Source organism: Dama dama, chromosome 28, assembly GCF_033118175.1.
Source record: "Dama dama isolate Ldn47 chromosome 28, ASM3311817v1, whole genome shotgun sequence".
Taxonomy (NCBI): domain Eukaryota; kingdom Metazoa; phylum Chordata; class Mammalia; order Artiodactyla; family Cervidae; genus Dama; species Dama dama.
In genome coordinates, this window is record NC_083708.1 from 55,257,375 (window position 1) to 55,280,673 (window position 23,299).

Below are 23,299 nucleotides of genomic sequence, written 5' to 3' on the forward strand. Positions count from 1 at the left end.
GACTTATTATAGTCTACCTTAAATTAGTTCTTTACTTCCACAAAAGGCAAGTGCCGTAGAAGAATTTAAGTACATTTTACCCTTTCCTATTTTGCCTCATATATATTATAAACCCTTCAGGACATTATTATTTTTGTTTTAAGCATCTGTATGTATTTATTTGGGCTTCCCAGGTGGTGCTAGTGATAAAGAATCTACCTGCCAATGAGGAGACATAGAGACACGGGTTCAATCCCTGGGCAGGGAAGACCCTCTGAAGTAGCAAATGGCATCCCACTCCAGTATTCTTGCTTGGAAAATTCCCTGGGCAGAGAAGCCTAGGGAACCACAGTCCATGGGGCTGCAAAGAGGCAGACATGACTGAGCGCACGCACACACACACACACACATACACTCGCATTTATTTCACCTGTATCATTACCTTTCTTGGTGTTCTTAATTCTTTTCAGTGATTCCTAGCTTCTGTTTAATATCATTTCTTTCAACTTGAAGAACTAGCTCTGATATTTACTGGATTGCAAGTTTGCTGGTTATAAATTTTGCTGATTGTGTGTTTCTGAAAATATCCTTATATTTCCTTCATTTTTGAAGGATGTTTGCAGGGTAGACTTTTAGATAAGGAGGACATTTTTATTCTTTTTTAAAATATTTAAAAGATGCTACTTCTTGTCTTAGGGTTTCCATAGTTTTCATTGAACAGTCAAGGATCATTTTACTCCTGTTCCTTTGAAAATAATGTGTTTTTTTTTCTCTTTTGACAAATGGTCTGGCTTATCTTCATTTCATTGTCTTATTTTTTTTCCCCAGAAGTTTAATATAAACTGCAAGATATACTTGTCTTTTTATATTTTCTGATTAGAGTCAGAGTTTCTTAAATCAGTGAGTTTAAATTTCCATGTGCTTATGCATCTCATCAATGGAGAGAAACTTGTAGCTACTATCTCTTCAGATATTGCTTATTCCCATTCTTTCCTGCTCTTTCCATGGGACTAGGGTATTATTATTTTAGGATTGTTAACTGGGTTTCATGTATTCTTTTTATTATTATCATTCTCTTTTCCCCCTATATTTTAGTTTTGGTATATATGTAGAGTTTTCCTTTTCACTAATCCTCTCTTTAACTGTGTTCAGTTTTTTGTTAAGCCCATCTAACTGATCAACTTCAGATATTTCATGTTTCATTTCTAGAAGGTCTATTTGATTCTTTTTTATAGAGTTAAATATACCTTTGAGATTTATTATCATTTCATCAACATAATGTTTTCTATTTATTTTTCAAACATATTAATCATGGTTAAAGTTTCTGTCAACTCAAGTATCTATTTCCAGTTTCTGTTTTATTTCATTTTAGTCATTCTACTTCATTTTATTTAATTTAGTTCATTTTATTTCATCTAGGTTATGTATTTCTGATATTTAGCACATCTGTCAAATTTCTATTGGCTGTTGGACATCATGGATAAAATCTGAAGAAGTTCTTAATGATGGTTAATTTTCCTTTTGGCTGGCAGATATTATATTGGTAGTACAACTTGATTCTGTGAAGAGTTGGTTTTAGGCTTTGTTAGAACTCATCTATTTCAGTTTTGTCTGTTCGCCTAAGACATGATGTTCCTTACTCTGGGTTCTTGTTCTTTGTCCTAGGATGTAACCTTTATTCCATTGGAGAAGGAAATGGCAACCCACTCCAGTATTCTTGCCTGGAAAATCCCATGGATGGAGGAGCCTGGTAGGCTACAGTCCATGGGGTCACAAAGAGTTGGACATGACTGAGCAACTTCACTTCTCAATCACTTTATTCCTAACTCCTAGCCCTCTAAGATTTCAGCTGAAATCCTCAGCTGTTTACCAAGGTCATTCCACCTTATTGGAGTTCAAATTCCAGAATCTTTGCTCAACATGCACAGCTGCTTGCAGGAGAGTTAGTCTGATTCAAGTTGTATTGTAATAGTAGATGGAACAAAAAGTTACTCTTGTGGATAACTGATACACTAATAAATATTTACTTTCAGTACATTTTGTACAATTTCCCTCTGTACATATTCTGATATTTTGTTCATAAATATTTTGCTCTTGTAGAGCTTAAATTAATTGTGAGAGGAACTTTTGCTTTTTACTCCCAAACTTTGGTGCATGTAGCAATTTATGCTTAATTTCATTTTTAAAGGTGGTATCTTTTTAAATTTGTTTACTTAGACTTAAAGATTGATATAAAGGTGATGAAATCATGGACAAAATGATACTTCCAAAGGCACACAATTGGTAAACCGTTTGAACTAGAACAAAAATGATGTACAATTCTGCTTTATAATTCTTAACAACAACAACAAAAAGAAGCAGTAATGCCTGCCATAGTAAGACTCTACCTAAGCCGTGAAACACGCCTACTGACAAATAAATTCACCTTTGAGATGGGTTGTTTAGCCCTCATTATTTGTAAATTAGGTTGTACATGGCATATCACTTACAAAATTACCTGTATAATATTTGTTTATTGAAGTGATTTAAACTACACAGAGAACACCCACACTCAGGATTGTAGGTGGTATACTTTTTTATCCCACATTAGATTTTATGAATTATTGGAATTGATTAGCATAGTGAGCATTGTTTGTCATTGAAATGCTAACTGATTTTTAATAAAAAGACATTTTGGCTCATAATCCAAAAAGTCTTTGCACAGATATTTGTTTTTGAACTTTCTCACTTTACATATTCCTACCTCATACTTTCATCCAAATAATAAGCAATATAGTGAAATGGAGAAAATGACTTAAGTTATAATCAAAATATTTGTATGGTATGGTGCTTGTGGTAAAGAACGCACTTGCCAATGCAGGGGACATGAGAAGTGGGTTCGGTCCCTGGGTTGGGAAGATACCCTGAAAAGGAAACGGCAACCCACTCCAGTATTCTTGCCTGGAGAGTCCCATGAACAAAGGGGCTTTGCAGGCTACAGTCCATGGGGTCTAAAAGAGTCTGACACAACTCAAGCAACTTCGGATTTATGTGCTGTGCTTACTTGCTCAGTCATGTCTGGATTCTTTGTGACCCCATGTACAATACCCCGCCAGGCTCCTCTGTCCATGGGGATTCTCCAGGCAAGAATACTGGAGTGGGTTTTCATACCCTCCTCCAGGGGGTCTTCCCAACCCAGGGATCTAACCCAGGTCTCCCACATTGCAGGCAGATTCTTAACCTTCTGAGCCAGCAGGGAAGCCCAAGAATGCTGGAGTGGGTACCCTCTGCCTTCTCCAGGAGAACTTCACCACCTAGGAAATGAACCGGGGTCTCCTGCATTGTAGGTGAATTCTTGACCAGCTGAGCCACCCAGGAAGCCTTAGTGTATATAACCACATATAAAATATGTCAATATATTCATCTATCTATGTAGGTATATGGAAGTATACATGTAGATTCACACATATACATGTAGATACTCATATACATGTAGATACACACATAAATATTTATACATCTGCCAATATATAACTTCAATATGACCTTGTTTATTTGTTTGGAAGTTCAAAATATACTTCTGCTTTCTGATTTTTTCTTTACCTATATCAGCTTCCTTCTCTCTAAAGATCTTTTACATTTCTTGAAGTTCAAGTCTAATAGCAAGAAATGATCTTAAAGTTTATCTCCCTAAATTTACTCCTCCTGTTTTGAAGACTAATTTCATAGGGTACACAATTCTAGGTTAATAGTTTTTTTTTTCTCTCTCACATTTTAAATATTTTAGTTTGCTCTCTTCTTGCTTACATGTTCTCTGACCTTCTTGAGGCTGTAGTTTGGTGTCATTAACTTAGGAAAAATTTTCAGTCATTATTGCTTCACATATTGCTTCCATTCTTTCTCTTTCTCTCCTGGTATTCTCCTTATATGCATGTGATGAATTTTGTATTTCTCCTGCAGTTCTTGGATATTCTGGGGGTTTTGGTGGTGATGGGGGGTCCATCTTCCTTTTCTTTGTCCATTTTGGAAGTTTCTATTGAGATATTCTCAAGGTAGACATTCTTTTTCAGCCACATCTCCTCTAGTAAGGAGCCCATCAAAAGTATTCTTTGTTTCTACTGCAGTGTTTTCTATCTTTAACATTTTTTCTCATTCTGTCTTAGAATTTCCATCTCTCTGCTTCCATTGTCAACATGTTCTTTGTGCTGTCTATCCTATACATACTAAACATACTTTTCTTAAATTCCTAGTCTGGTAATTCCAACATCTCTACTATATCAGAGTCTGATATGTAAAAACCTGCACACAGATGTTTATAGCAGCTTTATTCAGCATTACCAATAGCTGGAAGCATCCAAGATGTCCTCAAGAAGGTGAATAAAAAGCCATGGTACATTCAGGTAATGTCATATCATTCAGTGCTAAAATGAAATGAGCTATTAATCCGTGAAAAGACTTGGAAGAAACTTAAATGTTCATTAAACGTGAAAGAAGCCAGTCTAAAATGACTACATGTTGTATGATTCCAGCAAAATGACATTCTGGAAAAGACAAAACTGGAGGTGGTGAGAATACACAGAAGAACTATACAAAAAAAGATCTTCATGACCCAGATAACCATGATGGTGTGATCATTCACCTAGAGCTAGACATCCTGGAATGAGAAGTCAAGAGGGCATCAGGAAGCATCACTATGAACAAAGCTAGTGGAGGAGATGGAATTCCAGCTGAGCTGTTTCAATCTTGAAAGATGATGCTATGAAAGTGCTGCACTCAGTATACCAGCAAATTTGGAAAACTCAGTAGTGACCAAAGGACTGGAAAAGATCAGTTTTCATTCTAATCCCAAATAAAGGTAGTGCCAAAGAATGTTCAACTGCTACTGCTGCTGCTAAGTCACTTCAGTCGTGTCCAGATGTTCAAACTACCGCACAATTACGCTCATCTCACACACTAGCAAAGTAATGCTCAAAATTCTCCAAGCCAGGCTTCAACAGTACATGAACCATGAACTTCAGGATGTTCAAGCTGGATTTAGAAAAGGCAGAGGAACCAAAGATCAAATTGCCAGCATCCTTTGGATCATTGAAAAAGCAAGAGAGTTCCAGAAAGACATCTATTTCTGCTTTGTTAACTATGTTAAAGTCTTTGACTGTGTGGATCACAACAAACTGTGGAAAATTCTTAAAGAGATGGCAATGCCAGGCCATCTACCAGCCTCCTGAGAAATCTGTATGAAGGTCAAGAAACAACAGTTAGAACTGGAAATGAAACAACAGACTGGTTCCAAATTGGGCAAGGAGTACATCAAGGCTGTGTACTGTCACCTTGCCTATTTAACTTACATGCTGAGTATCTCATGTGAAATGCTGGGCTGGATGAAGCTCTAGCTGGAATTAAGATTGCTGGCAGAGAAATCAATAACCTCAGATATACAGAGGATACCACCCTTATGGCACAAAGCAAAGAGGAACCAAAGAGCCTCTTGATGAAACTGAAAGAGGAGAGTGAAAAAGTTGGCTTAAAGCTCAACATTCAGAAAACTAAGATCATGGGATCTGGTCCCATCACTTCATGGCAAATAAATGGAGAAACAATGGAAACTTTGTTTTCTTGGGCTCTAAAATCAGTGCAGATGGTGACTGCAGTCATGAAATCGAAAGATGCTTGCTCCTTGTAAGAAAGGCTATGACTAATGTAGACAGGATATTAAAAAGCAGAGACATTACTTTGCTAACAAAGGTCCATATAGTCAAAACTATGGTTTTACCAGTAGTCATGTATGAATGTGAGTTGTTCCATAAAGGAAGATGAGTGCTGAAGAATTGATGCTTTTGAACTGCGGTGTTGGAGAAGACTCTTGAGAGTCCCTTGGACTGCAAGGAGATCCAACCAGTCAATCCTAAAGGAAATCAGTCCTGACTATTCATTGGAAGGACTGATGCTGAAGCTCAAGCTCCATGCTTTGGCCACCTGACACGCAGAACTTACTCATTGGAAAAGACCCTGATGCTGGAAAGAATGAAGGCAGGAGGAGGAGACAATGGAGGATGAGATGGTTGGATGGCAACACTGACTTGATGGACATGAGTTTGAGCAAGCTCTGGGAATTGGTGATGGGTAGGGAAGCCTGGAGTGCCGCAGTCCATGGCGTGTCAAAGAGTCAGACATGACTGAGTGAACTGAACTGATGGAGACCAAAAAAAGACTAGTGGTTATCACGGATTAGAGAGAAGGGAGCCATAAATAGAACACTGAGAATATTTAGGGCAATATGGCATTCTTTATGATACTACAATATTAGATACATGTCATTGTATGTTTGTTAAAACTCAGAATATACAACACCAAAAGTTAATCCTAATATCAATCATGAACTTTGGGCAATAATGATGCATCACTGTAGATTGACTATAACAAATATACTTCTGTTGCATCAGATGGTAATAGTTGGGGAGATTATTTATGAGGGCTGAAGTTATATGAGAGCTCTGTACTTTCTTCCCAATGGCTCTGAAAAACCTAATTAATTATTTTAAAAATCTTTATATTTGATATATTATAGTTTATTCTAGCAGCCAAGATTACTCTTCATAATCACATTCTAGAGCATATCATGTAAAAATAATGACAAAATCTCACAAAAACAACATCAGTCAAACAAATCAGTAAAAGGAATCCCTTTAAATCAAGGAAGGTGCTATCATTTTACTGTTCTCTCTCTTAAGAAAACTGAGATATAGCAAATAATTTATGTGATGAAGTTTCATAATGGATACATGATGTATTACCTTTTTATAATGCCCTGTAGAATAATTGAACATGGCAAATTACCTTTTCTTTTAAATGCTGGTAATTTCATTGTAAATAAAACTGAGGCTTGATAAGTCAATATGGGTTCAAACAACTAAGGGTCAATAAACATTCAAAAAGAAATTTCAGAAATCTCCAAAGAATAGAAGTTGAATTTGCTACATGACAGGAAATATTTACATTGTATTTACTATGCTATAAATGCATTGTATTAGGTATTATAAGTAATTAGAGAATTTAATTTATATAGGAGAACATGCATGGGTTACAGGCAAATGCTATGTCATTTATATGAGGACCTTGAGTATCCATAGCTTTAGCTATCTGCTGGGAGTGGGGTCCTGGAACCAGTCCCCCATGGATGCCATAATGACAAATGAGTCTCATTTTGTTTGTTAGCTTGGTAAAAGTTTAAGAAAAAGATTATGATTGACTTAATCCTCAACTTTTGAATTTGTACTTGTTTCTCAAAATAAAATGTAGGAATTTTTAATCTGTTTGTTTTAAAGTGACAATGGAAAAATCAGTAGAAATTGATCAACAAAATATGAATATTAAAAGCTTGTGATCCTGTATCACATATTTTGGCCATGAGGCATGCCTGAGAAACACTTGAATTTTTCAGGGTTCATAAGACACTTATATATGGCATCTGTCATTTGGAAAATGTTAAGTTCAGTTTGATGCTAGAGTTTTGTGGCAAAGAAATAACTTTGCTACTTTTAATGTATTCAGTTAAAATTTGCTCAATATTCATTAAAGATTTGCTCATTTAAAATTTACCTAAAAATCAATATTCTTAAGTATTTAATAATTTGTTTTTGAGACATTTGTATAGACTTTTTTAGTATAAGAGTTACTAGTTTTCAGCATAAATCAAAAACTTGGATGTGCTATACTGAATTTTTAAAAATGAGTGTTGCTTTTATCATGAAAATAATTAAAACCAGACATATTTAGTGATATAACTGGTAGTTGAATGTAAAATACACTACCAGAAAACAAAAGAAAAATTCTGATGCTTATTTGTTGTAAGCATAGTTACTTTTGTTCAGACAAATGATGAACAAAAGCAGTGGAATTGACGCATTGCCAAATACTGCTTTTCCCCAAGATGAAAATATTTTTTACAAAAAGAAACTGCATATTCTAGACTGCTCAACTCTAGCTGTGATAATATCAGTTGCCCATATGGAGGAGACTGAAAGAAATGTTTTCTTTTTGTCGTTGTTGTTTCTAATTTGAAAGATAAAAGTTCACTCATAACATAGGAAGGCATATGTTGCTTTCGAAAAGCCTAGGCTATGACTTTTCAATGCCAAAACAATTGGATGAAAATGAATGATATAGTCAATTAACTAGTTGTTTCATCTGTATGAACTCAAAACTACCTGTTGAATTGGTTGACTCAACTCATTGCTTTTATTTCCACTATATAAGTAAGGCTTTTTTTTTTTTAATATATAAGTAAGGCTTTTGAAAAAAAAATCACTGGATACATTAATGAAGATATTTCAACAAGCTCTGGCATAACTAAATTAAAAAAAGAAAGCACAGTGGGTTTTTTCATATAGTCAGCCAAGTTCCCCAGAAGTAACAATTTTGAAACCGTGCCTAAGTTTCCATAAGATGGAGACCTTAGTGAGTTCATTCCCAATTCTTTCATGTTGTATTAATCATCAGAAACTTAGACTCTAAAACTAGGAGAGAAAACAGAAACAGAAATCTTGAGGTAAAATACCAAGCTGTTAGTTTATTCTCTCTGGTCTTTCCCCTAATACTTTGATTTCTAAGTATGGATTAAGAGTTTTTTTAAATTAAAATAAAACAGTAATCAAAAGTAGGGTGCGAGAGGTGGGAACTGATGAAATAGTGTGTGGGTCATGACCATATGTCTGAGAGCAAGGCCCTCTTAAATTTAAAATTTTAAAAGTATCTTTAAAGTATAAAATTAGAAAAAAATATATTTCATTGAGATTACTTACTTGTAAGAAGCTACCACAGAAAATGTACCTGTAGAGTTTAAAAAAAATACAAAGATTCAGTGAATTGGGAGTTGTCCCTTAAAAGAATATGAGTAAATTCTATGGTAGTATTAACAGTGATTCTTTGGTGTCAGACTGCCAGGGTTTCAATCCTTATGTGAAACTTTGGGAGACTGTTATCTCTGAGCTTCCTCAGTTTGGCTGTTAAGAGAGTTATGGTAGAAATACCTAACACACAGGATTGGTAAGAAGCTTAAATGAGATATTATCTATGAAGATACTAACTCAATGCCAGGCAAATGGAAAGTATAAAGATCAGTAACTGTTGTTATATTACATGGTCTGAAACTATAGTCTAGTGTAGTCTTATATATTCCAGTGTAGTCCTTTAACCATTGATATCTGAATCGCATTCTGTTTCATGATGGTTTGTGGTGAGCAGATGCTTTTTGCATTTTAAGCATGAGCTTAGATGATTCTTAAATACAATACAGTGACATTACATTTTCATTTATTCATTCCTTCATTTATTCAAGTACTTATTGAATGATTACTATGAGACTTTTATTTGCTAACTCTAAAATTGCAAAGCAAAAAATAGTCCACTAAGATCACTCATGAGAAAACAAGCATCACCCAAAATTCAACTGTACATTGAGAAACCCTGATATCATGGTGCTACACATACACACAAGCTTTAATCATGGAAATAATGGCACATTATAGGTTTTTATCACATATATTTGTATAAGAATTTTACAATATTTTAAATAAATTAAAGACCATATAGGCCTATAAAGCGGAGAAGGCAATGGCACCCCACTCCAGTCCTCTTGCCTGGAACACCCCATGGGTGGAGGAGCCTGGTGGGCTGCAGTCCCTGGGGTCGCTAAGATTCGGACACGACTGAGCAACTTCCCTTTCATTTTTCACTTGCATGCGTTGGAGAAGGAAATGGCAACCCACTCCAGTGTTCTTGCCTGGAGAATCCCAGGGACGGGGGAGCCTGGTGGGCTGCCGTCTATGGGGTTGTACAGAGTTGGACACGGCTGAGCGACTTAGCAGCAGCAGCAGGCCTATAAAGATGTAATTTACTTAAGGATCTATTACTATCAATATTATTTAATATATCCATAAGTGAAAGTGAAAGTGTTAATATCTCAGTGGTGTCCAGCTCTTTTGCAACCCCATGGACTATAGCCCGCCAGGCTCCTCTGTCTATGGAATTCTCCAGGCAAGAATACTGGAATGGGTCACCTTTTCCTTTTCCAGGGAATCTTCCTGTCCCAGGGATCAAGCCTAGGTTTCCTTCAGTGCAGACAGATTCTTTACTGTCTGAGCCACCAGGGAAGGCCCTATATATCCATAAATTATGGTGAATTTATTTTGTATCTGAGCTGTCTGCAATAGTTTTAGAATAAAGTTCTAGGAAAAAAAACTGTGTACTAGGGGAAGAGACAAAGTCACTGGGAGGACTTTAGTCTGTATTGGTAACTAAACTTCTATAAAGTCTGCCTTTATTTACATTTTTACTAGTGTGGGAGATTTCATGACTACCCCAAATTATTCGGTCTCTTGGTAAGAGGATTCTATACCCTTTGACATTGCTGTGTCTCATGCAGTGAGGTGTCCCATGATCTCTATTATTACAAGTGTGTGTATGTGTGTTTCTGTTTTGAATATTACCATGATTTTTGTACTTACCAATGGATATTTATATTTTGGTTAATTTTTCTTTTTTTATGTGCAGCATCCCTTCCAGTGGGAAGTATGTACTTGCCAACCCATTGAACTCAGACTTAGATATATAACTTGCTTTGGTCAATGAAATGTGAACGTTAAGTGCTGAGCAAAAGCTTTACGAGTTATTACCTTGCTTTTTTGTCCCCTGTTCCGTCTAGCACGTGGACAAGTACCCAACAGTGTCTGCTACTTCATCCTGTATTGCAAATGAAGAAGTGAAGTGAAGAAGAGAACCCTAGTTCACAAATAATATGAATTTTGTAATCTGTTGACATTTTGATGTTGTTGCCAAAACATAGACAGGAAAAACCTAACCGGTACACAAAGTTTACATGACAGTGTTCACTTTTGAACACTTTTGCCAATATTGGACATGACCATTTTAGAACAAAATATTTACTTGTCTTGTTATTAGCCATCTTTCTGCTGTTAAACCTCTCTAGTTTATTTTTCTTTTCAATTTACCTTTGTAACCAAATCTGAGACTGTGTTTTAAACTTGAATATAATTTATGGAATTTCATTCTCTTTTATATATTTTGATTTTTATGACTCATGATCCTTTCTTTATCATTATTATTACATGGCATTAGTTCTCAATCTCCTTTCCTTTTTAAAAATTTTTTTCTAGTTATTTGAGGAGGTATACATGCTTGCCTATTTAATTCATTTATTGTCTTCCTTAACAGAGGTTTAAAACACATATACTTAACATCTATATTTTTTTTTTAAATATCAACTTCAAAACATAAGTAATATCAACTTATTTTCTGCTAGCAAATCTGAGAATGTAGTTGTCCTTTGGATACAACAAAGTTTCTGGATTTCAGATGTTTTAGCCCAAATCTGGAAATGTATAATCTAATTCTAGTTATATTCGTTTATTTATTCAATAAATATACTTTTGACAAATGACATCCTACTTTCATCTTTTTTTTAAATAAACTGCCTTCAATTTTACCTTAAATTATTTCGGTCCTCACTATTGATCTTATGTGCAGCGACTCATCTGCTCCTAATGCCTTTATTTTAGTTCTGACTAAAAACACTCCTTCCAGGAAACCTCTGTGGTTAAAGGTAACTTTTTTCAGCTCTTGCCCATCTACTGTTATCTTTCTTTGCTTTCCTATGTGAATGACAATTCGTGTTTATTATATAACTCTTTGTTATATACCTCAAAAGGTTTTCATTTTTAAATGAAAGTCTAATTTTTGTACATTTCTGAATGACTTGATTGAAATATTTCATTCTGGGATGTCTAAATTCCTATCTCATTTAATTTCATTTGATGGTGTATAGTGAAGAATATGTATCTGATCACTTAATTTTCTTTCATTTCAGGAGAGAACCCTCCTATATATATGTTCTTGATTATCATTTCTGTTCTGTTTGCTCTTGTCAAGTGTAGAAATTATACTAGTGTTGATTAATCTGTGTGCTTTCTTCTCTTCAGATCTTTGATTTTTTCTGACTTCTCTCCATCTTCCACATCCTAGGATATCCTGCAAGCTCTCTTCAGCATGTATTTAAGTTTATGGATGCCAGTTCTGATTTAACAACCCCTAATGTAGTCAACAGGGAGAAGGAAATGGCAACCCACTCCAGTGTTCTTGCCTGGAGAATCCCAGGGACGGGGGAGCCTGGTGGGCTGCCGTCGATGGGGTCGCACAGAGTCGGACACGGCTGAGCGACTTAGCAGCAGCAGCAGCCATGTAGTCAACAAGTCAGTAATTGAGCTTTTTTAAAAATTGTGTGTCCTGTACGAATATATTCCCTTCATTTTTCTTCCCTGCCTCTCCTTCAGGTCCCTTTCTCTCTGTTTGGTTTGTTTGCATAGCTCGGCTATTGTGAGTAGCGCTGCAGTGAACATGTGAGTGTAGCTATCTCTCCAAGATCCTAATTTCAGTTATTTTGGATATGCCCAGAAATGGGATAGCTAGATCATATGGTAGTTCTGCATTTAATCGCTGGGAGAAATCTCATAGTTTTCCAAAGAATCTATTCCAATTTGCATTGCTGCTGATGGTGTACAAAGGGCTTTTTTTTCTCCACATCCTCTGCAAAACGTGCTGTCTTTTGACTTTTTGATGACAATTGTTCTAGCCATTGTGAGGTGATAGCTCATTGTGGTTTTGATTTGTATTCTCCTAATCATTAATAATGTTGAACCTATTTTCACATAGCATGCTTTTGCTATTTGATGTCTTCTTTGGAGAAACATGTAAGTCTTTTACCCATTTTTTATTTTTTTTATTATTATTATTTTTTTTTTCCAGTGGGTTTTGTCATACATTGGTATGAATCAGCCATGGATTTACATGTATTCCCAATCTTGAGTTGTTCATTTTGCTGTTGAATTGAAGGAGATCCTTATGCATTTTGGAAATTAGCCTAAGTTCAGATACATGATTTGCAAATACCCTCCTATTCTGTAGGTTGCCTTTTCATTATGTTGATATTTCCCTTTGCTTTGCAGAAGCTTTTTAGTTTGAGATAGTCCCTCTTGTCTATTTGGGATTTTGTTGCCTATGCTTTTGGTATCATATCCATGAAATCGTTACTAAGACCAATGTCAGACATTTTCCCTTATGTTTTCTTTGAGGAGGTACGCAATTTAAGGGTTCCACTTTGAGTCTATTTTCTGTATGGTCTAAGTTAATAGTTCAAATTTACTATTTTGCAAGTGGTTATCCAGGTTTCCCAGCACCGTAATGCCTGTGGTTAACAATAAGATGTTGTGTACTTCCGAGTTTGTTAAGAGGATAAATCTCATGTTAAGTGTGCTTACCACACACACACACACACACACACAATGAGAGACACAGGAAACTTTAGGAGATATTGGATATGTCTTTTTCCTTGATAGTGGTGATAATATCACAGGTGTTTTCATATGTCCAGATTCATCTGGCTGTAGGCAAGAAAATCGTGTAGTTCTCTGAATTGAATTGTATGAATTATTAATATACTTCAGTAAAGCTATTTAATAAGAAGTTTGACTTCCAAAGTCAGACTGTTTATTTTCAGATCTTGGCTTTGACACTTACTAATTATGTAACACTGAACTTTTCACTTATTTATTTATATACAAAATACTAAATAATTGCTTTAGGTGCCATCAGTCAGAGTGTTGGAGCCAAACCAGGCCGATGCGGGTACTCTGTAACGTTTACTCTTGTGAGGTTGATGGTAACACTGATGATGAAGATGCTCCCCTCCACCCTCCTCTGTGCTTTGTATGTATCCCTGTATCCCAGTCTCTCTCAGTAACCTTAATGCTCCTGGATTCTTTCTTGTTACTTTTTTTTTTTTTCTGTTTACTCATTCTTAAACATTGAACATCCCCAAACTTCCAACACCACTTCCTGAGAAAAACAATGATGGCATAATGGAAAATAAATAGAACAGAACTTGAACTTGCTAAACTGATTGAAAAATCCATAAGAAGTGAGGGCCAGAAGGAGATAAATGGGTAGTATGCAACTTGCAGCAATGTAGCTACTGTGGATTGAAGAAAACAATGGAAAAATATTGGATTGGGAATTCAAATGTCAGAGTTACTATCCCAAATATTAATAAATGGATGACAGGTATAGCTATTGATAGTAATATGGACCTGGAAGATTCCATGAAGCTCCTATAGTTAGATTGATGGCTCTCAGAGTAGGTGAAACACACAAACATTTATCATACTTAATTAGTGCCTTCCCTGCATATGAGGTAAAATCTTCCATAAAATGTTCTTTGCCTTCAGCCTAAGGTTTCAACTTTGAATCTATTTTCTATTTCCCAAACTATTTTCATCTGTCTTGTCTAATTACTCATTATAGTCCCCTTTGCTTTGAGACTGAATTTTGATACCTGCCTGATCCCAAGGTCTTGAAAATATTAGACTCTTTATATTTTTTAGGGACTGCTTTAATCAGAACCCCAACTTCATCTAGACTTCACTATATGATCCAATTTTTTTTTTGCTCATGACTGCAACCAAAGGGCAAGGAGATCAAAGCAGAGGCCAGTATGTACTTCATTCCCCTAGATGGGAAATGTAAACACTTTTAGCCAAGTTTATTTTTGCCCAGATTGATATAGATCTGTACTATCTTCAAATGTCTGAAGGGTTATTATATAAAATAATCTTCAAAGAGAATAAGAACTAGATAATGGGAAATGTTACTTGGAGGTTTAATATAGGGGATACTATTATTTCATGATGATTGATACATTTCCAGAAAATGCATCCTGTCCCTGGAAGTATTACAGAAGTGACACCATGATTATCTAGCAAAAAATGTTTTAGAAAGTCTCTTGAGTCAATTGGGCAAATTACGCAGATCGGTGGTCCTCAAACTGTGGTTTGAGGGGCCTCAGAGCTCTGCTTCAGGGGATGAGGCCAAGAATAGCCCTCTTAAACCAGAGCTGCTACACTTTGTATCTGTCTCAAATTTTGGGGTTCCATACACAATGCTATTTGGAAAAAAAGAGTTCTCTTGGTAAAATAAGGTTATAAATCACTGGGCTAGATGACTTTTAAATGTCCTTTCATCCCAATAATTCTGTGATATGATTTTGAATGTTTACGTGTGTGTGTATTCCATTGTGTCTGACTCTTTGCCAACTCCATAGACTGTAGCTTGCCCAGCTCACTGTCCATGAAATTTTCCAAGCAAGAATGCTGCAGTGGGTTGATATTTCCTACTCTGTTGAGTGTTTATGAATCAATGTGTAATGAGAAAATATAAAGTTACAAAACAATTACAAAGATAAGCTTGCTATTCTTTATTGTTTATTACTTCCTCACTTCAGTAGTATAAATAGTTAATAGAGTTTTGAGACAGTGTGGCAAATGTGCTATCCAGGATAAAGGGATATCTTAAGTTTGCCTACATGTCAAAAGATAAATTAAGAATATTAGTAAGATGTGAAATCCATAGAGTACAAAAATTATTCCCTAAATATGTATTTATATGCAATACATCCTCTAGGCACTCAGTATGTTACTTAAGATATTCTTTATAAATATTCAGATCCATCATGATTCAACTTTAAAATAATGTACTTCTTTTCAAAGGAACCATCATCATATTTTTGGTATATAAATTTTCCTTATAATCTGATAAATGCTCATAAACTATGTACTATACATTATGTAACAGAAAGATTTGGTCTTCCATTACAAAGTTTGAAGTAGTAAAAGCTAGATTTTTATCTTGGTGTACTTGAGGAATACACAGTTCCATATGAAAATCCATGATTGTGAATTTCAGTATGAGTAAAATCCCCAGTTCCATAAGATGGAAACATCCAATTACTTAAGTATATTTGTCATACGGAAAAAATAAAATAAGAATTCAAGTCAGCATTTATTGAGCACAGATGATGTAGAGGGAGTGTGGGTGCTGGTTTCCATTTTCCTATTTTCTGTTGGTAACAGGAAACATTCTCAGTAGCATTTCAGCTTCTGTGTGTTACAGAATTGGTACCACTCTGTGACTTCAGAGAACTCTGAGAATCCTAGCCCTTGGATTCCTGCGTCATATTCTTTCATTAACATTATCTCATTATGGCCTGGTATTTTCTTTGAGTACTTGGTAAAAATGGAGACTGGATTAAGGAGGTAGCCCCGTGTGTATGTGTGTATGTGTGCATGTGTGTACACACGTGTATGTGTGTATGCACACATGCGTGTGCACATGTATGTGGGTGTGTGTGCACGCGTGCATGTGTGTGCGCACACGTGTGTGCGCATGCACGTGTGTGTGTGTGTGTGTGTGCATGCATGCACACGTGTGTGTGTGTGTGTGTGTGTGTGCACGCACACTCGTGTGTGTCCAGTCATGCCTGACTCTTGCGGCCCCTTGGACTGTAGCCAACCAGACTCGTCTCTCCACGGGATTTCCATACAAGCATATTGGAGTTGGTTGCTATTTCCCCACAGAAATAAAATTATATTCTGTGACTATATATGATTAAACTATTGCTGTAGCAATGAGAGACTATGTCCAAAGAAGGAATCTCAATATCCCATTTCAATGTAATTGGTGAAGCTTTGATGTTGAAACTTCCAAAGTTTTATGTAAGTTTAGTGGGTTTTCCTTGATTCATAACTCTCAGTAAGTATGGTTGTGTATTGTGTACGAGTATTAATTTTAAAAATTCTGGTACATCACATGCTTCCCTGGTGGCTCAGATGTTAAAGAACCCACCTGCCATATAGGAGACCTGGGTTTGATCCCTGGTTTGGGAAGATCTCCTGGAGAAGAGAATGGCTATCCACTTCAGAATTCTGGCCTGGAGAATTCCATGGGCTGTACAGGGGTTGCAAAGAGTCAGACCTGACTGAATGACTTTCACATGCATTCTTTTTTGTTTTATTTTTCCACTTCTATTTATGTGAAACCTTTGCAAATTTTGGGTCAGGCCCCATATCACACTATTTATAAGACCAAAAATAAGGTTCTTCTTGATGACTGTTTAGTTGTCATAGGTTGTTTGGGACCATCTTTCTGATGTTCAGTAACTTGGCAAGACTGGATTTTATTATTGATGTTTGTCCTTCTTAAACAAATTTGATCACTATGCAAACTATTCATATTAGTTTGAATAAAATGACCAAATGGTGGCAATTAGTAATTTTATAAGTTGCAGTGACCAAAGTAAATAATTATCCAGCAGATATGTATGCATGCATGCAATTAGTTTTTATTATTATTATAATATATTAGGAAATTGCTATATTCAGGCAACATCTCTAAATCACATATTGGTTTAGTAATTACCATATCAAGATACCAGATCATTACCTGTCACTTCAATGAGATCTTACAATCTTAGAAGGCACTCAGATGGCTCATGTGAGAGCAATAGGTGCTCTAAGAGTGTTACAGCAAAATTCCTGTGAATAATTTAAAAAATATATGGCTGAAGTAGGTTCATAAGTTTTTATGAAAAAGATAACATTGGAATTTGGCTTTAAAGAATGAAAGACTTTGGAGAAGGGAGAGAGATGATGAGGGGAAAGTCGGAGGAAAAACACGTACTGGGTAGAAAGAAACATGAAGACATGAAAAAAAGAATTGTAGACATAGTCCTCCCCCCAAAAGTTATGAGGTCAATGCCAAATTCTTCACTATTTCACCCACAAAACTAAGTCCAGTAACAGGCAGATAAAGGAGTTTTGAGTATATAAATTTTAAAATAGAACTGTTTCCTAAGACCATTTCCTACCCTTTGAAAGGAACATAAGTATAATGTCTCTGGGACACAGCCTACTTTGAAAACACCCCACACTAAATATGGCACCAAACACTGAATGCAGTCCTCTGAATCTGACCAAAATATACAAATAAACCCACTTTGATTTCATGCTTATATGGATTTTGCAAAATAGAATAGCTTTTTGTTTAAAAGAGTGATTTCATAAAAATAAGAGTAAGCAATAAAAGAAAGAGTGCTTTCTTTGAGATAGCTATAAGCCATCTTAACAAGAGTGTTTCCAAATGTCCTAAATTCTTACTGGGCAAAATATTTGTGGGCATAAGGACTGACTTAGCCAAAAAGTAATCTTGATTATTCTTGGTAGAGGGGGGAAAGGCATTAAGTTATGATGTAAGCATCTCATTTAGGTAGACTATTGTTTATTTGTATTTGAAACTACAACTTTTATTCAGACATAAACATGTGAATTATATGGTCAGGTAGCCCTATGACTCACTTTATTCCTATTCAGCTTTTGCCTCCTCTAAAAGTACTTTAGACAGTTAATCTGAAACTTTATGATAAAGGTCACCTTATCAACATATCTGAGCATTCAGTTATTTAGTTATAATCAAAATCTGTTCTGACACATAAAGGATGTTCTCATTATGCCAAAAAAATCTGGACTGGCATATTAATTTGAAAGCTACCCAAGAATCTTCCTTTCATGAGTAGCATTGCAGCAGCATCTTTTATCCCCTCGTAATTGACTCTGTGTACCCTAAGTTGTGGCATACACCCCCACAGTCTCTCTTTTTCTTTGCTGCTCTCCTCACGAGGACTTCACCCAGAATTCATCAGTAACCTGACCAACACAGTGCATTCTTTATGAAAATGTATTTCTATAATAGAAAATAATCATAAAAGTCATCAAAATAACATTGTGTATGTTTATCTTTTCTAAAAATGGGAGTAACATTATTTTACAGTGTTGTGCTAGTTTCTGCTCTACCCCAGCGTGAACCAGCCATGTGTGTGCACATGTCCCCTCCCCTCTAAGCCTCGTTCCCCCGGCCCCTGGCCCCGGCCCACTCCCCTGGGTTATCACGGAGCACTGGGCTGAGCGCCCTGCCATGCAGAAGGTTCCCACTGGCTGTCTCTTTTCCATGCGGTCGTGTGTATGTCAGTGCTGGGATCTCAGTTTGTCCCGCCCGCTCCTTTCCCCACTGTGTCCCCGCGTCTGTTTAACCCCCGTGTCTCTATTCCTGCCCTGCAAACAGGTTCATCCATGCCACTTTTCTAGGTCCCATACATATGCATTAATATATGATACTTGTTTTCTCTTTCTGACTTACTTCACTCTGTATAATAGTCTTAAGATTCATCCACATCAGTGCAAATGACTCAATTGCATTTATCTTTTAATTGTTCTCAAAGCCCTATTAAAGTGTCAGCTTACTTTTTTTTTCCTTCAAATTACTGATCTCTAAGGATTTTAAAAAAGAAATAAAAAGATGTAGGGATAAAAAAAATCCAAGGGAGAAAAGAATGAGGGAGAAGACATTAGAGGGAAAAAAGTCCAAAAATAATTCTTGCATATATTCTTTTCTTAGCAGTCTCTATTGACTCATTCTGATTTACTAAGTTCTTTAATTTTATTTTAATGTTGAAATAATATTTGTCACATTATGTATTTATAGCATCAGAAACATTAGTAGATCTTTATAAATGCACTAAAATAGCTATGAAATGATGATTCAAAGTGTTAATTTACTTCTGAATTTTGGCATATTCTAAGACATTATAATATCATCTCCTTGAATTTAGTAGATTATAGACTCAATAACCATTTGAAATGATACAATTGCTTTTCTAAACAATAATGAAGGTAAAAGGAAGGGGAAAATTTCCACACATAATGGTTTTGTGAGGATAATTTTTAAAATGATGTAGAAAGGCAAATAAGTAAATTCTCTGTGACTGCTCTTGAAGGACATAAACCAAACATAATCAGAATTAGTCTACTGCAGTCAAATTACAGCTGTTCTACACAATAGTAAACACATGTTTATGCCTTTAAAAAATGCCAGACAGGCTCTGATTCTAGCTTATGTTTTCTTCTGGTGAAAGAAAATGAGAAGCATGTTTCATGTTTGGAAAGGAATGTACAAAAATTAACAATATTTTAAAAAACATTCCCCTGGTGTAACTATCCTGAGGTCAGGTAAGGACTCTGGTCCTTGTTTTTCAACTCATTTTATAGCACGAAACATTAAAACATTATGTACCTGGATCATGGGGCTGAAGAAGAAGATATGTAAGAGTACTGCTGAGGTAGGGGTTTTTATTTTGCTGGAAGATGTTAGCTACAATTTATTACAAACTTCCTCTCTTCCAGACATGATCCAAGCATTTAATATGCATAACATTGTTTCATGTGCACAACACTATTAGGTACTTACTATTATCATCTTTGTTTTACAGATGATGAAATTTGAGTTCAACGAGGTCAAATGATACCCTAGGTAACAGAGCCAGTAAAGTGGCGAAATGAGGACAAACTCCATACACATCGTGTGTTTTCTCAGAACTATCTGGCTTGGCTTGCTCAGCCCAGTGCTTCCTGAACAGAATCCCAGGAGAGTGAATGTTGGCACAAAGGTCTGCCCAGTCAATGGCGTCAAGCCTTGCAGCAGGCCTCAACTTTTGCAGAATATTTGAGATGGATGGAAGGAAGTAGGCATAGGGAGGTGGAATCAATTTATGCAGTTAGGAACATACCATTTCAGTGCTCAAATAAGTGAGCTAGAGCAACATGGCAGGTATGCCCAACTTCCAGCAGAAGCTAGAAAACCCACAGCCCCCACTCCCAGCTCCAATCCACAGAGAGTCTTCATCTGTGACCAGAAATTCAAAGGTATGTCCAATATTCAGAACTCCCAACAGCATAGTCTAGACATGCTGACAATATTAGATTGAATGACTGACTGGCTTTCAGCCATCTTACCCTCAATCTTCTCTGTAAATAGAAGATGTTTAATCATTTTCCCAAAATTTCAACCAGGTATGGTTTTCACTTGACCACACCAGCTATTTGATACACAAGCTGCTTGTTGTCACTGGACATCTCTGTCTGTGGATATACAAGCTAATGGGCAAGTGATGTCTATTTAAAAGACTTGCATCCATTTTTGAGTTTATATTTGTTTCCTCTTTTAGAATTAAACATGAAATTGTTACTTAGGCGTATATACTTTGACTTCAAGTGTACACTAAAATCATTATTAGCATATTTTCATTGATGAATCTGGCAAGACTCTGATTTTAAACAGGCTCTGCTTATACCACGCAAAATCTTTATTTAGTCATGAAACTCTTCTTTCTTTTTGAAGAGTGTGTTTATTTAATTCCATGCCATTTTCCAGAGAGGCAACTGAAGTACTGAGGGATCAAGGGATTTTTTTTTTTTCCAAATGAAACCATAATTTATCTCTGCTTCCCTTTGTAAAACATATTACTGAACTTCATACTCTCTACTTATTCCTTTTTCTACATAACTAAGCCTCCAATATTTCAGTTTTGTTTCAACAATGAACTAGGAAATGAAGGGAAAAGCCACAATTGTATGCTTGGGTTGGGATGTGCTGACAATAGTGGGATGTCATTGATCAAAAAAAGGTGTCAAAAGACGTCAAACCTCATGGGATGAGAGTTGGCGTTCTAAAGTCCATTTACTCCTCTTGTGAAGAGCACGTCACTGAATATGGAAATATTTGAATTGTGTTTTATTATGAGAAACAGCTGTAGGGAACCATAGTCAGACTATTTGTATGCCCAGTGATGCTGAAGAAAATGAACTTCTAAATTTATAATCTTAAGGAAGCAAGAATTTTCTTATATGGAAATAAGACCTACTCTGAGTGCTAAAGCTGCCTTCTTCAGTCTAGAGATAGTAAGTCTAAAATAATTCTGTGCTCCTCATAGCTGTGGGTTGACAATTGAACTTAAAGCATCCTTTATAAGAAATAAGGGGACACCAGGCTTGGGAATTATTTGTGTATTCCTAATTTAGGGTATATGGGCTTGCCTGGTGGCTCAGATGGTAAAGAATCTGCCTGTAATGTGGGAGACCTGGGTTTGATCCCTGGGTTGGGAAGGTCCCCTGGAGAATAGAATGGCTATCCACTCCAGTTTTCTTGCCTGGAGAATTCTGTGGACAGAACTCTATAACTCAATGAAACTGTGAGCCATGCCCTGTAGGGCCATCCAAGACGGATGGGTTATGATGGACAGACAGTTCTGACAAAATGTGATCCTCTGGAGAAGGGAATGGCAAGCCACTTCAGTATTCTTGCCTTGAGAACCCCATGAACAGTATGAAAAGGCAAAAAGCACGCTGAAAGATGAACTCCCCAGGTTGGTAGATGCCCAATATGCTACTGGAGATCAGTGGAGAAATTACTCCAGAAAGAATGAAGCTGCTGCTGCTGCTAAGTCACTTCAGTCATGTCCAACTCTGTGAGACCCCGTAGACGGCAGCCTACCAGGCTCCCACTGGGATTATCCAGGCAAGAACACTGGAGTGGGTTGCCATTTCCTTCTCCGATGCATGAAAGTGAAAGTGAAGTCGATCAGTTGTGTCCAACTCTTAGCGACCCCATGGACTGCAGCTCACCAGGCTCCTCCGTCCAAGGGATTTTCCAGGCAAGAGTACTGCAGTGGGTTGCCATTGTCTTCTTCTGAAAGAATGAAGAGAAAGAGCCAAAGCAAAAATAACATCCAGTTGTGGATGTGACTGGTAATGGAAGCAAGGATGCTACAAAGAGCAGTATTGCATAGGAACCTGTAATGTTAGATCCATGAATCAAGGCAAACTGGAAGTGGTCAAACAGAAGACAGCAAGAGTGAACATCAACATTTTAGGAATCAGCAAACTAAAATGGACTGGAATGGGTGAGATTAACTCAGATGACCATTATATCTACTACTGTGGGCAAGAATTCCTTAGAAGAAATGGAGTAGCCATCACAGTCAATGAGAGTCCAAAATGCAGTACTTAGATGCAATCTCAAAAATGACAGAATGATCTCTGTTCATTTCCAAGGCAAACCATTCAATATCATGGTAATCCTAGTCTATGCCCCTACCAGTAATGCTGAAGAAGCTCAAGTTGAACAGTTCTATGAAGACCCACAAGATCTTCTAGAACTAACACCCCAAAAAGATGTCCTTTTCATTATAGGGGACTGGAATGCAAAAGTAGGAAGTCAAGAAAAACCTGGACTCACAGGCAGACTTGACCTTGGAGTACAGAATGAAGCAGGGCAAAGGCTCATGGAGTTCTGCCAAGAGAATTCACTGATCGTAGCAAACACCCTCGTCCAACAACAGAAGAGAAGACTCTACACATGGACATCACCAGATGGTCAACACCGAAATCAGATTGATTATATTCTTTGCAGCCAAAGATGGAGAAGCTCTATACAGTCAGCAAAAACAAGACCAGGAGCTGACTGTGGCTCAGATCATGAACTCCTCATTGCCAGATTCAGACTTAAATTGAAGAAAGTGGGGAAAACCACTAGACCATTCAGGTATGACCCA